Source organism: Carlito syrichta, unplaced genomic scaffold, assembly GCF_000164805.1.
Source record: "Carlito syrichta isolate Samal-C Ts95f unplaced genomic scaffold, Tarsius_syrichta-2.0.1 Scaffold310879, whole genome shotgun sequence".
Lineage (NCBI taxonomy): Eukaryota > Metazoa > Chordata > Mammalia > Primates > Tarsiidae > Carlito > Carlito syrichta.
The window spans coordinates 196,823-211,417 of NW_007254975.1; positions in this window are offsets into that span (position 1 = coordinate 196,823).

A 14,595-nucleotide genomic window follows, 5' to 3' on the forward strand; every position below is an offset into this window, starting at 1 on the left:
GCTGGGGAGGTGTTGGTACGTGATATACGTATACAACAATCCAGAGGCTGGATGAATAAGAATATTAGACACAGACAGGGTTTATAAAAAATAAGTGGGTAACACAAAATGATAATTTGCTATACTTTTGACTAATGAAGCAAGAACACTGATGATATAAAATCTATTGTTTTTGTTATTCTCCAGATACATACAATATATTTCTTTTTTGCCATGAAGATGAGCACACCTTCTACCTATGTTGTCATTTAAAGACCCTTTTTACTTTCAAGCTGGCATTGGAATCTCTGCCAGCACCTTCCTCCTTCCCTTCCGGATTGCAGCCCCGACCTCAGCCCCTGCCTGCCCGTCACTTGGCTTCATCCACGTAGCGATGCTCCTCCTTGGAGTGGACGTTTTGCCTCCTGGCGTGTCTGAGTCACTCGTGTTTGGAATGACTCCAAGCAGAAGACTGTGTTCTGCCTGAGCCGTGTGAAGAGGAGACCCCCCTCTGCACCACCTGACCCCGAGTGTTCTCAGGCTGTCACCATCACCGTCAGTTGCAGCACTTCCTGCTTGGCAAGATCCAAACGTAAGTTTACAAATCACATCATCCGTATTTTTTTCTTTCTGTGTTGACTCGATGTGTCTTCTGGGGGCCATGTGATCATCTGCACAGTCGCCTACTCCAGTGCTGCACAGACCGGTCTGCTGAATGTTGGACTACTTCTCACTTTCCCCTGTGAACTCCCTCATCGAGGGACCGGTTTTGATTCTGTCAGTGTCCCGGAATATTTTCTTTGTGGGAGTCATGCTGATCTCAAGGACATGCGTGGTGCTTCTCTTGTGCAGGCATCAGAGGTGATGTCAGCACCTTCACAACACCAGTCCCTCTCCAAAAGCTTCCCCAGAGAAAAGGGCCTCCCAGACCATCCTGCTGCTGGTGAGTTTAGCTGCGGTCACGTGCTGAGTGGACGTCATGGTCTTATTCTCCTCAAGCCTGTCATGGGCATAAGACCCAGGCATCCTCAGTGTACAGACACCTGCTCTCTAAGATGGTAAGGACCATTTAAATACACGATTAGAGGTGACAGAATATGGGAGTTATCTACGGCTTGAATTTTCATAAAATGTTTCTATATGATTAGATTATGGTTGGTTTCTCCTTTTGTCCAATAATATCACAGCATCTGTCTGCAGCTGCACCTGATATGAGTTTGTCTTATTATAACTGATGTTGATTTAATTAACTTGGTTAAGGTGTTTTCTGACAGATTTCTCTATAATAAAGTTAATTATTTCTCTCTCATTAACAAATATCTTGGGCAGATTTGCTGTGCATAAACCATCACATTTAATCAGAAAGCTCCCCTTTCTTCCTAGTCTTTCTTTGCATGTCTCTTGCTTTGGAAAATGAAGGCTCACATCTCTGTTTACTGGTCAGATATACTGGGATAAACTCAGGCTCAACCACTTGCTGAATGTTTGACCAAATATTCTCCTTTGGTCAGCTTGTTAGAAATACAGAAATCGAAGTCCTATCCCTAACCTCCTGAATCAGAATCTGCTTTTTAAGAAAATCTCTTTAAGAGAATTGTTGTATGCACTAAAATTCAAGAGGTCCCTTTTAATTCATCATGACTTCTCCATACGATAAACATACACAACTTATCCTGTAGATGTAAATATCTGACTCAGAAGTGTATCTGCTTGTGTCAATGTCCTGAATCTTACACCTGATCAACCACAAAAGTATAAAATCAGCACTGTTTGGTGTGTTTACGCCATTCTCTTCCTCAGAGTTAGAAAAAACATTAGAGCCGGGCTCGGTAGCTCAGCCTATAATTCCGCGCCCTTGGAAGGCTGAGGTGAGTGGATTGACTGAGCCCACGGATTCGAGACCCGCCTGGGCAACTTGGCGAGACCTCATCTCTACAATAAATCAAAAATGAGCCAGGCATGGTAGTGAGCGCCTGTAGTTCCAGCTACTTGGAAGGCTGAGGCAGAAGGATCGCCGGAGCCCAGCAGGTCGAGGCTGCGGTGGCCGGGAGCGGCCACTGCACTCCAGTCTGGGTGACAGAGTGAGACTCCAACTCAAAAAAAAAAAGAAAACACATTAGAGAAAGTTTGGGTTAAACAGTATCATAGTAAATAAACCTAGTTATTCATGTCAGCCAGGATCTTTTTACTTCATTCTCTCATTTCACCTGGAGTCAAATTAAAAACTCTCCCCATGACCATTTAGCAAGTATGTGTTTGTTTGTTTTCAGGGACAGTTGACATTCAGGGACGTGGTCATAGAATTCTCTCTGGAGGAGAGAGCATGTCTGGACCCTGCTCTGCAGAATTTGTATAGGAATGTGACGCCAGAGAACCATAGAAAACTTGTCTTCCTGGGTGAGGATAACTTAAATATACATTCTTATTCCACACTAAGGTTTTATGTTCTTTCTTTGTAGAATTTTTTCTTGGGAGTCTCTGCTTTGCATAAGGTGCTTTCTATTTTTTGCTTTATGATTTCTAATTCTATGAAGATTTCACATTTACTTCCATAGAAAACCAGACTCAGTAAATTCATAAAAACATAAAGTATCTACCTGACTATGAGATGTCATTATTCTATTTGTAAATTTTCTTTTTTCTCATATGAACAAAGATTAGAAATGTAAGCTCTGTATGTGCAAATTCCTCAACTCTAATATAGTTTAATGTATTTACTCACCTCATAGAACTATTAAAAATATACCGTGTTATTGGAGAACTTAGAACATTGCAGAGCATATATTGTACTCCCAATTTCCACCTCATTTCTAAAAGAACTCCGATTTTATGATTGTCTCTCATTTAGTATAAAGGTTACAGGGGCTGTGTAAATCACAGTGTGTGTTTGTATATTTATGTATGTTTTATTACATGTAGATGTTTTCGCAAATAAAAATTGTATAACTGTATATCTTTATTGTGCACAACATAATGATTTGATCTGTGTATATACTGTTAAATGATTAATACAATTAAGGTAATGAACACATCCTCATCTCACATAGTTACTAGTTTTGTAGTGAGAACACTTAAGTCAACTATCTTAGCAAATTTTAAGCATACAAAACATTATTAGTTACTAATATAGTTATATACTAGATTCCCTTTATTTAACACTTTCTGAGTCATTTTGAATGATCAATGCACTCCTGTTTAAATGTTCATTTTCTTAATTCTATTCTGCATAAATCTGATGGAGCTAGCACACAGAACTAAGGAGCACAAGTCTTCCTCCCTCACTGCCGTCCAAGAACCCAGTTCCATCTCCAGAGGAATATTGGGCCTCCACCCTCCCTATGTTTAAGAACATCTTAATTACTGCAGGTCACAAATTCATAGTGAGAATTGTTCTTAGCATTTAAGAAGCCCAGATGGACAGAAGCCTCTGGTATACATGGAAGAAGTATTTTTTAAGAGACTTTGACATCATAAAAATAAAAAAGGAAAAAATACTTGGGATAAACTCATAAGGCAGGGCACCACAAGTAGAAAAGTAAAGATTTGCAAGGTCTAAGCACTTGACACTCCCAAAAGAACACTGGGCAGCCCCTGACCTGAGACACATTTACTTGAGAACCAGGCATTTAAAAAAAAATCTCCCCCCCCCCGGAATTCCTTCTCATGTGACATTATCTGGAGAAATAACACTTGCATCTTCAGATTATGCCTTTTAAAAGTGTCACACAATCCTTTCACCTGTTGCCACCACACTCACACACAGAAGGACCTAGATGTCCTTTATTGCAGCAAAGAGTCAGAAACTCAGAAGCAATGAGCTCCTACCTAAAAATAAAAATTTGAGTTTCTCCTCTCCTGCATTCAAGGCCAGTACTCTCTGGGAATATGAGCACCACTGAGCTGTCTCTACCTATCCCAAGCAGACCAGGTCCTGCAACCTCCCTGTGGAGCAAAGACTGAGCTCAACTCACATGAACGTATCTGGAAGCCTTTGTGCTTGGCCTTGACCTCAACTTGGAATCACATATGAAACATTTAATTAAAACAACATAGCTGCTCCCACTCAGACCAACAGACAGACTCTACAGGTGATGGCATTTCTTCCAGCTGCTTATGTGATCCTAATTGGACACCTGGGGTAAGACCATTTAGCTAAACATTGCTTCTCAAGCGTCAATGTTTATTTAAGCCATTTGCAATCCTGGCCTCCACTCAAAGTTTTGTGGTTCTGCAAGTTTGGAAAGGATCCATAAATGAGCTTTTTCAACATGTCCCTGTCAATACTGGTGTCATTTCTCCTAGACCCATTATATTCGCACTCCGAGGAAACAGGCACAGCACAGAGCCTCTCACACCCTACACTCTTATCATGACTCAAATACTTTTGGCTCAAACAAAGACAACCCATCACCATCCTGAAACGTGGCATTCTCTGCTGGCCTTTTAAAGTTTACCGAGGCTGGGGAGGGCAGTCATATGTACAGTGCAATGCTTACAGAGTATGTCTAATACAATGCACTCAGAAGTATGTTACAGAGCGCTGTGCTGGGAATCTCACATTACGTGAGTTAATCCTTATAACAAGCTGGCAGAACCTAGATGTTCTGATAAGATGTGTACACCAAGGGAAGATAAAAGAAGGAAAGGCACAAAGATTTGTTACAGCAGCAAGTCATTATTTTCAGCTTTTCCCTCATGTGACACGTTCATAAAGAGAAAACAAGTATATTAAGAGTCACTCACTGCTCTGTGAACAATAATAAACAATCACAATTCTGTGTCTGCTTGAAATGTACAACAAATAAATAATAGTTGATAATGTGAATTGGAGAGGAGAAGTTATCATTTGAGAGTGTGGGGAAGAAACTAGAAATTTAGGATTTTACTGCAAACCCTAGAAAAGTGAGGCTTGGGATACAGGGTGGTGAATTTGAAATACTGCTTGGTATGCATTCCATGAATGCAGGAAAGACCAGTTACCTTGTGGAGTGTTAAAATAATTAAGTAGGAGGCAATTATACTAAATTATATGATACTAGTGCTCTGAGTTCCTACCTAAGAAAATGTAAAGGGAATTCACCTATTTCTTGTAAATTAATAACTAAAGAAAAAAATACTTAGCCTTAACAAGCCAAAACCCAGCAATTAGTCTCTTATTACATAGCCAACAACCATCCACCTGGATAATCTAACGAAGGTGACTACATAACTGTAACTGTTGGGAGCCAGCCTTGGAGGTCCACATGATTGACAGAGTCCCGGTGGGCCGAAGACCCTGGGCCGCAGGGCGTGCCCGGGAAGCTGAGGCCCTTCTGTCTTCCACCTTTGCTGTCTGACACGGCTGAAGAAATTCTGTGCAGTCGTGGAAAAAGAAAATGGCATGTTTATGCGAAGTACTCACACCTAACCTGAGAATGTCATGGTTCATTTTCCCATTTTCCCACTATGCCGCTTGGCCTTTTCTAACATATGCAAGGGTTAAACTCTGAAGCACATCAAGAATGCTTTCTTTCACCTGGTTATTAAGTTACTAGGTATTGCTTGAATAAAAAGATATTAGTATATTCACTCCTTATTTGATTTAGAATTATGCAGTTTAGTGTTTAAGACATAAGGTTTTTTAGAAGTATAAGTTTATGGTAAGTTCATTATGAGCTCATTATAAGTTCTAACACTTATCTAGGAGTTATGTAGGTGATTTATAACACTGTCTTCTCAGACTTAGGATAAAGATTAATCGTTAAGGTTTTTACTTAATTCTATAGTTAAATTTTAAGTAAACGTTTATAGAGTGGGTTTTCACTGAATTCATAATATACTAATTAAGTACTTTTATGATAATTAACTAAATACAGAAAGCAACCTTGGGGGCCTGGGAAATGTCCTTAAAAGCTTCTTTTGAGTTTTCTTTAGAAATAAACACTGCAGGATAAGAGAAAAGTAACGAAGACACCTGGACAAGAAAGGCAATTACAAAAGCTTTGAAGATCGGAAAAGCCCAAAAGAGAAGAACTGCTACATGAAGAACCGTGCACCTGGGAACTTTCTTGAAGCACTTCAAGGACTGTAATTTGGGACTCTTTTGAAGAGAGTTGCTGGCAGTGCTATTCTAGACATGGTAATTGTTTTATCCATGTATTAATCATAATTGGTAAACGTAATATCATACAAGTTTATATAATCAATATACATATGTATGAGGGTTGACAAAAATTATTAGGTTCTGGTTATGTTTAACACGGTTTTAACTTTGAGTCATTAATTAAGTTTTAATGCTATAGTTTAGTGTTTTATAGCTACTTTGAAGATTGTTTTAAGTTCATAAGTTTAAGTTCACACAATGATAAAACTGGTGCCTCAAAGATAATAATAATTGCTCCAGTGCCTATCTTAAGACAAAGATGTTTTCTAGGAGGTTGCCAAGCATAAGGGAAAACAGCCAAATCACCATTATCCTAAACTTAAAAGTTCATTGGCAATTATACAACCATAATAATTTTAGTTGTGTTAGTTTTATTTCATTATGTTTAGTTCACTTTATATGTTTATTCAGAGTAAAGATTAGTGTATGTATTTTCACAGTAAGTGACTTTCATAGTTATTCTTTAAATGCTAGCCACTGTTGTTCGGTCAAGCTAATGGGCTTCATATTCCTACTATCACTAGGTACAATCTATAGTTTTATCTTAGTGATTTTAAGGCTTTTTTAACTAGACAAGTGATGTGGAACCGAAATCAAAGTAAACCTTGTATGCAATATGCTTAGTTTAAGTGAAACTCCTTTTACACTATCTCAAGACTCATTAACTAAAAGTAGATAGTGTTCTTGGCTTGTTTGTCACTTCTAGACCGCTAGATGGTGGTAACTTTTAAAGCATATGTACGTGAAGGAATTTTCTTTGTCTTGCCCCTTTACTAATGGTATAAAAGCTCTGTGTTAACTAACATTAAAATGTCATCTGTTCAGGAAGCAGGTGTCCGAGAATACGATTTTCGTCTTTCGCCTATCCGTCTCTCCTTCAGGAGATCTCACGACCCGGCAAAGGGGCTGGACCCCTTCATGTAACCAGTCAGTGATTGAAGTTGATCTGCTTCCTCTAGCTTATAAAAGCCTTTTCTTCAAGCCCCTCCAGCGGTCCACAGTCCACAACTGTCTGCTCAAGCAAACTCTTTAACTTTATTATTATCATTTTTGAGTCAGGGTCTCATGCTGTCACCCAGGCTGCAGTGCAGTGGCATGATCACAGCTCCCCACAGCCTCGACCACCTGGGCTTGGGCAATCCTCCCACTTCAGCCTCCTGTGTAGCTGGGACGACAGGTACCCACCTCCGTGCTTGACGTTTTCCTTTTTTCTTTTTGTGGAGACAAGGTCTGGCTATGCTGCCTAGGCTGGTCTCTGCTTGCTGCGCTCAGTCAAGCGATGCTCCCGTCCTGGCCTCCCAAAGTGCTGAGATTCCAGGCTTGAGCCTGTGTGCCCAGCCGCTAACCTTTTGACAATGCCTCGGTGTAATATTTAAGAGGAGGGGGGAGGGACTGAGGACCCCGGACCACAGCTTCATTCGCGTACGAAATCCACACACCAAGTCAGTGTCCTCCCTTGCTGTCCTTCTTGTGGTCCCTGCACGACCTGGAGAGACCGCAGGCTGAGGCCACAGAGTTGCACACAGAGGGCTCTGGCTGGGCCAAGCCACTGCGGGAGAGGGACAAATCCCAGGGCTGAGGCTTCAGCGCCACCCTTCAGCCCGAGGGGGCTGAGGACCAATTTGCCCAGCAAGGATGGAAGTACCGTCCTCTCGTCGCCATCTCAGCAAGCGCCCACCAGCCCCTCCCTCGCTCAAAACACCTGAGTCTGAACACTCACCAGTTTCCGGCGTCCAGGGTGTCCCAGCGTCCTCCCGGCACAGGCACATCACCCAGTCCCTGCAGATCGCCGGCAAGAGAGGCTGCCACTAAGCCACTGGGTTTCCTGACACAGGGCAGCAGCGCGAAGGATAAAAGCCCGTCAGATCTCCGAGGTCGCCCTCCCCTCCCCCGTCTCCATCCCAGCACCCCTGTGAGTGGCAGAAGTTGTGTTCAGACCCGCGAGGAAAGAAGCCAGAAGAGCCAGGGCATCCAATCTGCGCTGGGACCAGGCGCTACTTTGGGGACATCCGCATTTAATCTTGGATAGGAGGCTGTATCCATTTGTGAATAATATATGCGACATTTTAAACCAAAAACAATGTCATGACCTTAAAAAAATAAATCATAACCTTCCGGGCCTTTTGAAAAGGATGCCTGAGCTCTGAAAAGGGAGACGATCCCCTAAGACAGCAACGTCCAACAGAAATAAGCTGCGAGCCATGTGTGTCGTCTTCAATGTTCTATTATCAGCCTAACAAAAAAGAAAAAGGAGCAGGTGAAACTTATTGTGACACTTATTTAAACCAAGATATTCAAAATATTATACTTTAAATATGTGATCAATGTAATATTATTAATAAAGGGTGTCTGAGGGTACTAAATATTTGAAATTAATTTTATATTTTAAATTTCCAGCACATATCAGTTCAGAACGGCCACGTTTCAGGGACTCGGTAGCTCCATGTGACCAGTGGCTGTCACATCGAAGTGAATTTCTGAGAACTCTGACTCCTCTGACCTCAGGTTGGGATGGCTCTGAACCCCTTTTCTGCCAGAGGGGAGGGAGCACTTTCTTCCTGCCAACATCTCACCTCAGGTGGCAGAGACACACTCAGAGAGACGGGAGGCTGAATGCAGGAAGTGCTAATGGTAGACAACCTTCCCACCTTCTGCTTGGTGGGGGCCCATCCAACTTCCAAAATTAGTGAACAAAGAACTCTGGGACACAGGAGGGAACCCACGTCTTCAGATGAGTCTACAGGCCTGACTTTCAGAGTTTAAATGTGGAGGAAATAGATTAAATAAGGGAAAATTACATTAATACCTACAGGATGCATTCTGCTTGCCCGCTAACTAGTAATCAATCATTAAATTCTGTCATTTTGTCTACACTAGGTGTGTGTGTTTGTCAGTCATTGCTGCATTACACACCAACGCTGAATTTATTAGCTCAGGATTTGGTGGGTCAGTTATGAGACCGGGCTCAGCTGGGGCACTGTCGTGGTCTTCACTGGACTCTTTCAGGTTGGTGTGGTCAGTTACCAGTTAAGTAAATGTCACTTCTGGGAACGAACTGGTTGTTTATTGGGCTTTGGTTTTCCTCCCCTACAATATTATGCTCTGGTCGGCTAACACTGGCTGGCTCTTATGGAGATGACAAAAGTGTTAAAGACCTTTTGAGCCTAGACCCCAAATGGTGCATTTTCCTAACTGCTTTTTATTGGCTGGAACAATAAAGCCAGCCAAACCCAAGGCTTGGGAAACAGATTCTGTGGTGGTAGCAGCTGTAATCAATTCCATGGGCACAGAAGAGCTGAAAACTTGCTGTGGTCTTTGCAATCAGTATCAATCTGCCTTTCTTGAAGACAAGGTTTATATAACTCTTCCAAGTCAGAAAACGTAATCAAAGCCGCTAAGTGGCTAGACGGACTCAGGACCATCTCTGTTTGACTTCGAGGCACATGTATCTGCAGAGGTCACAGGACAAGCTTCCCTTGGCCTCCATGTTCCTGGAGAGTGACTCCTGGGCAGCAGAAGTGGGATTTTTGTTAGACTGCCATCCATCTAGTACTCTACACTACTGAAAATAAGTTTAGGCCAGGGTCAAGCACAAAAGCTTCCAGTCTTTCTTTGCTCCATAGGGCGGTCACCAGGTCTGCTCTGCTTTGGAACAAGACCATGGTGCCCATATTCCCATGGATGTAGCAGAAAGTGCTGGCCTTGGGTGAAGGAAAGAAGCTCAAATTTTGAAATTGATGCAGGAGCCCATTGTTTTTGAGTTTCTTTCTTGGAATAAAAGACGGAAAAGTGCTTGTGTTTTGTTTTGTTTTACTTCTGGGACTATCTGTGGGTGTGGTGATAACAGGCGATTCGTTTTGTGAAACTTTTATGTATTTATTTTGCATTATTTTATTACAAAGATGTGGGATACAATTCGGGATTCGGTCCATAAACAATGTATGTGATGGCAAAGGGCAGGCGTCCAACTGGTCCTCACGTCTCCTGATGCGGAACCCGGAGACATCCTTTGTGTGGTGATGTGCCCCCCTTTCCGCCCTCCCCTGCCGTGTCCCGCGGCTGCCAATCCCTCCCTTGTGCTATTGCGATTAATGTTCAGGTCCCATTTATGAGTGAGAACATGTGGTATTTGGTGCCTTGTTTCTGTGATAGATTGCGAAGAATGTTTGCCTCCAACTTCATCCAATATGCTGAGATGTCCATGATTTTGTCCTTCTTTATGGTTGCATAATATTTCAGTATATATATATATACACACACACCACATTTTCTTCATCCAGTCTACTTTCAATGGGCAGTAAGATTGGTTCCATGTTTTTACTATAGTGAATAGTGTGGCAATGAACATGCACGTGCAGGTGACTTTTTGTAGAATAATTTATGTTCCTCTGGGTATATTTCCAGAAGGGGGATTGCCGGATCATGTGGAAGGTCAATTTCTAGTTCCTTTAGATATGGCCACACTATTTTCCATAGAGGCTGGAATAGTTTGTACTTCCACCAACAGTGTAGAAGAGTCCCTTTTCTCCGCACCCATGCCAGCATCTGTTGTTTTTTGATTTATTAATGATGCCGCCATCTTTACTGGGGTAAGGTGGTATCTCAGTGTGGTTTTGATTCGTACTTCTCTGATGATTAGATTAGGCTGAACATTTTTTCATGTATCTGTTGGCTGCTCGTATGTCTTCTTCTGAGGAGTGTCTATTCATGTCCTCTGCCCACTTTTTAGCAGGGTTGTCTTTTTCCTTTCAGCTTATTTGAATTCCTTGTAGAACCTGGATGTTAGGCCTTTGTCAGATACATTTTTTTTTTTTTTTTTTTTTTGAGTTGGAGTCTCACTCTGTCGCCCAGACTGGAATGCAGTGGCTGCTCCTGGCCACCGCAGCCTCGACCTGCTGGGCTCCGGTGATCCTTCTGCCTCAGTCTTCCAAATAGCTGGAAAAACAGGCACATGCTACCACGCCCAGCTAATTTTTTGATTTATTGTAGAGATGAGGTCTCGCCAAGTTGTCCGGGCAGGTCTCGAACCCGTGGGCTCAGGCAATCCACTCACCTCAGCCTCCCAAAGCGCAGGATTACAGGCTGAGCCACCGAGCCCGGCGGAGACACATATTTAACTAATATTTTTTTCCCATTCTGTGGGTTGTCTCCCCACTCTCTTGATGGGCTACTTTTGCTATGCACAAGCTTTTCAGTTTTATGAGGTCCCACTTGTCTATCTTATTTTTTAAGGCATATGCTTTTGAGGATTTGATTAAGAATTGTTTGCCTACTCTAATGTGCATAAGGGTGTTTCATGCATTTTCTTCTGAGTTGTATAGTTTGAGGTTTAATTTTAGGACTTTGATCAATTTAGAGTTGATTTTTGTATATGATGATAGGTAGGGATCCTGTTTCATTTGTCTGCATGTGGTCAGCCAGTTTTCCTAGCATTGTTTGATAAATAAGGTCTCCTCTCCTCAGTGGTTATTATTGATGGCTTTGTCAAAGGTGAGTTGGTTGAAAGATCAAGTTTTTACTTCCAGAAATCTCTGTCCTATTTCTTTTATCTATATGCCTATTCTTGTACCAGTACCAGGCTACTTTGATTATTGTTGCCTTATAGTAGAGTTTAAAGTCTGGAAGTGCGATACTTCCTGCTTTGTTCCTTTTGCTGAAGATTGTTCTGTTCTTTTTGTTTCCATGCGAATTTCCGTATGTCATTTCCAGGTCTGAGAAGAATGATGTTGGTAATTTAATGGGTATTGTGTTGAATCTGTAGATAGTCTTGGGTAGGATGAACACCTTGACAACATTGATTCTTCCAATCCATGAGCAAGGGATGTTTTTCCATTTGTGTCATCTCTGACTTCTTTGAGCAGTGTTTTGCAGTTCTCGTTGTAAAGGTCTTTCACTTCTCTGGTTAGGAAGATGCCAAGGTATTTCATTTTTGTGTGTGTGGCTATTGTGACTAGGTTTGTGCTTTTTATTTGATTCTCTGTTTGTTATTGGTGTACAGACATGCATGTTGATTTTGTACCCTGAAACCCATTTATCAGTGCGAGGAGGGTTTTGACAGACTCCCTTGGGTTTTCAAGGTATAGGATCATATCGTCTGCAAATAGGGATAGCTTAACTTCCACTTTTCCTATTTGGATACCCCTGATTTTCTTCTCTTGCCTGGTTGCTCTAGCAAAGACTTCCAGCATTATGTTTAACAGGAGGCGTGAGTGCAGGCAGCCTTGTCTTGTTCCCATTTTCAGGGGGAATGCTTCTAATTTCTGTCCATTAAGCATTATGTTGGCTGTAGGTTTATCATCAATGGCTCTTACTGTTTTGAGGAAGGTTCCTTCTATGCCTAGGTGTTCAAGGGCTTCCCATCAAGAAGAGATGCTGGATTTGTCAAAAGCTTTTGCCACAGCTAATGATATAATCATGCAGTTCTTGTTTTTACATCTGTTAGCATATTGAATTACGTTTATGGTCTTGCAGATGTTGAACCAGTCCTGCATCCCAGGAATAGAGCATACTTGGTCGTGGTGGATCATTCTTGAGATGTGTGGTTGGATCCGATTTGCTAGGGTCCTATTGAGAGTTTTTGTAACCATATTCGTCAAAGAGATTGGCCTGTAATTCTCTTTCCTTGTTGAGTGTTTGCCAAGTTTGGATATCAGTGTGATGTTAGCTTCATAAAATGACTTGGGGAGAGTTCCATCTTTCTCGATTTCTCAGAATGTTGGGAGCCAACATCTATAGCTACATGGCTGAGGCCTGTAAAGGCCCATCTGGAAGATCGCCTCTGACATAGGATATCAGTTATACCTATGATATTGGCGTGTGATTGGTGACCAGTGTGCATACATGGCAGTAAAACTTACAAGTGAATCTCAGTACACTTGATGGAAGGTGCATGGCGGAATTGTTTCTGTCTTTCTAAGTTTAGCTTCTTTCTAGATATTTTTTTACTTCTATTTCCTGGTAGACTGGGTAGTCCTTGTTCCCGAAAGCTGTTTCCCCTAGGGCTAAGATTAGAAACTAAATTACCATGATAGTTCTGTCCCCTGCCCCTAGCCAGGTAGAACGTTTTCTTTTGTTTCGTTAATTACCGAAACTCTGTCTGCTTCAGCCCATGGCCGCCATCTTGGAAGCCCTGCATTTCCTTGTTCAAGAGTGTGACAGCTACTATTTGATTTTTAGAGTAGACTTGTTGGGATAAAATATATACATATACACTCATAGCTGCGTAAATCTATGCTTGCTGTTTTGATTCCTTTTGCTACATTATTCAAGTGTAATAGTTACTATATGATTTATAAAAGAATTAACGATAAGGTATTAGCTTAATAGGATATAGCATAGTATTAAAGTCCAATAACTAGATCATATGAAAATTAAAGTTTAGACATATGAAACATGAATTATAGTAAAGTTTTGTAGTTTAAGAATAAGTTTTAACTGAGTTATAAGGCGTTATGTTAAATTGTAATAGGTTAATAGTATAGTGTTAAGTTGATAATATTAATTGTTAAAAATATTGGGAATCAGTGAACTTGGATTGAACCTAGAGTTAACTCAGGAAAGTTTTTTGTATTAATCAGGGTATAGAGCAAAGAGTATAATATGAATGATTCGTTGAACATTATGGAAAACACTTTGAACGATTTGTATTGAAATTGTGCACCTGTGACCTTGATGTAAGCACGGCAGGCATCATGGAATTTGAATTGTTTGCTTGGAAATTGCAGATCTCGTGGTGGTCTTGTGATGCATAGTTTGTAAAGCACGAAACTTGTACGCCCCCAGTGAGTGATTATCACATTGCTGGAGGGTATAGAAAATGGTATATAAGTTGGAAAAGGTTTGAATAAAATCGGCTTCGGTCTTGGCCAGGCTGAACCCAGAAGAGCTGCCTCCGAGTAGTTTTCTTCTCTCCGTTCTGATTCACCGGTGCGGTCCTAACCCTTCCCTGGTCAGTGCAGGTCACCGACATCAGAATACTTTTGATAAGATTGGTATCAGCTTGTCCTTGTATGTTTTACAGAATTCATCTGGAAAGCCATCTGATCCAGGGCTTTTTTTTTTTTTTTTTAATAGGTGGATTCATTATGAAGAAATCTATTTCCTGGATTGTTATTGGTATGTTTAGGATTTTAATTTTTTCGTGTGTCAACCTTAGAAGGTTGTGTGATGTCAGAAAGTCCTCCATTTCCTTTATGTTTTCAATTTTATTTCCATACAGGTGTACATAGTAATCTCTTATAATCTCTTGAGTTTCTTTTGGGTCAGTTTCTTTTGACTTCATCTTTTGTGTTTCTAATTGTATTTATTTGAGTTTTCCCCCTCTTTTTCTCCATCTGCTTACGGGTCCTCTTGATCTTATTTATCCTCTCAAATAATCAGTTTTTTTGTCTTGTTGATTTTTTTCTATGATATTTTTGTCTTATATGTCCTGCAATTGTGACTTTATTTTGATGATCTGGATCCTTCTGCTGAAA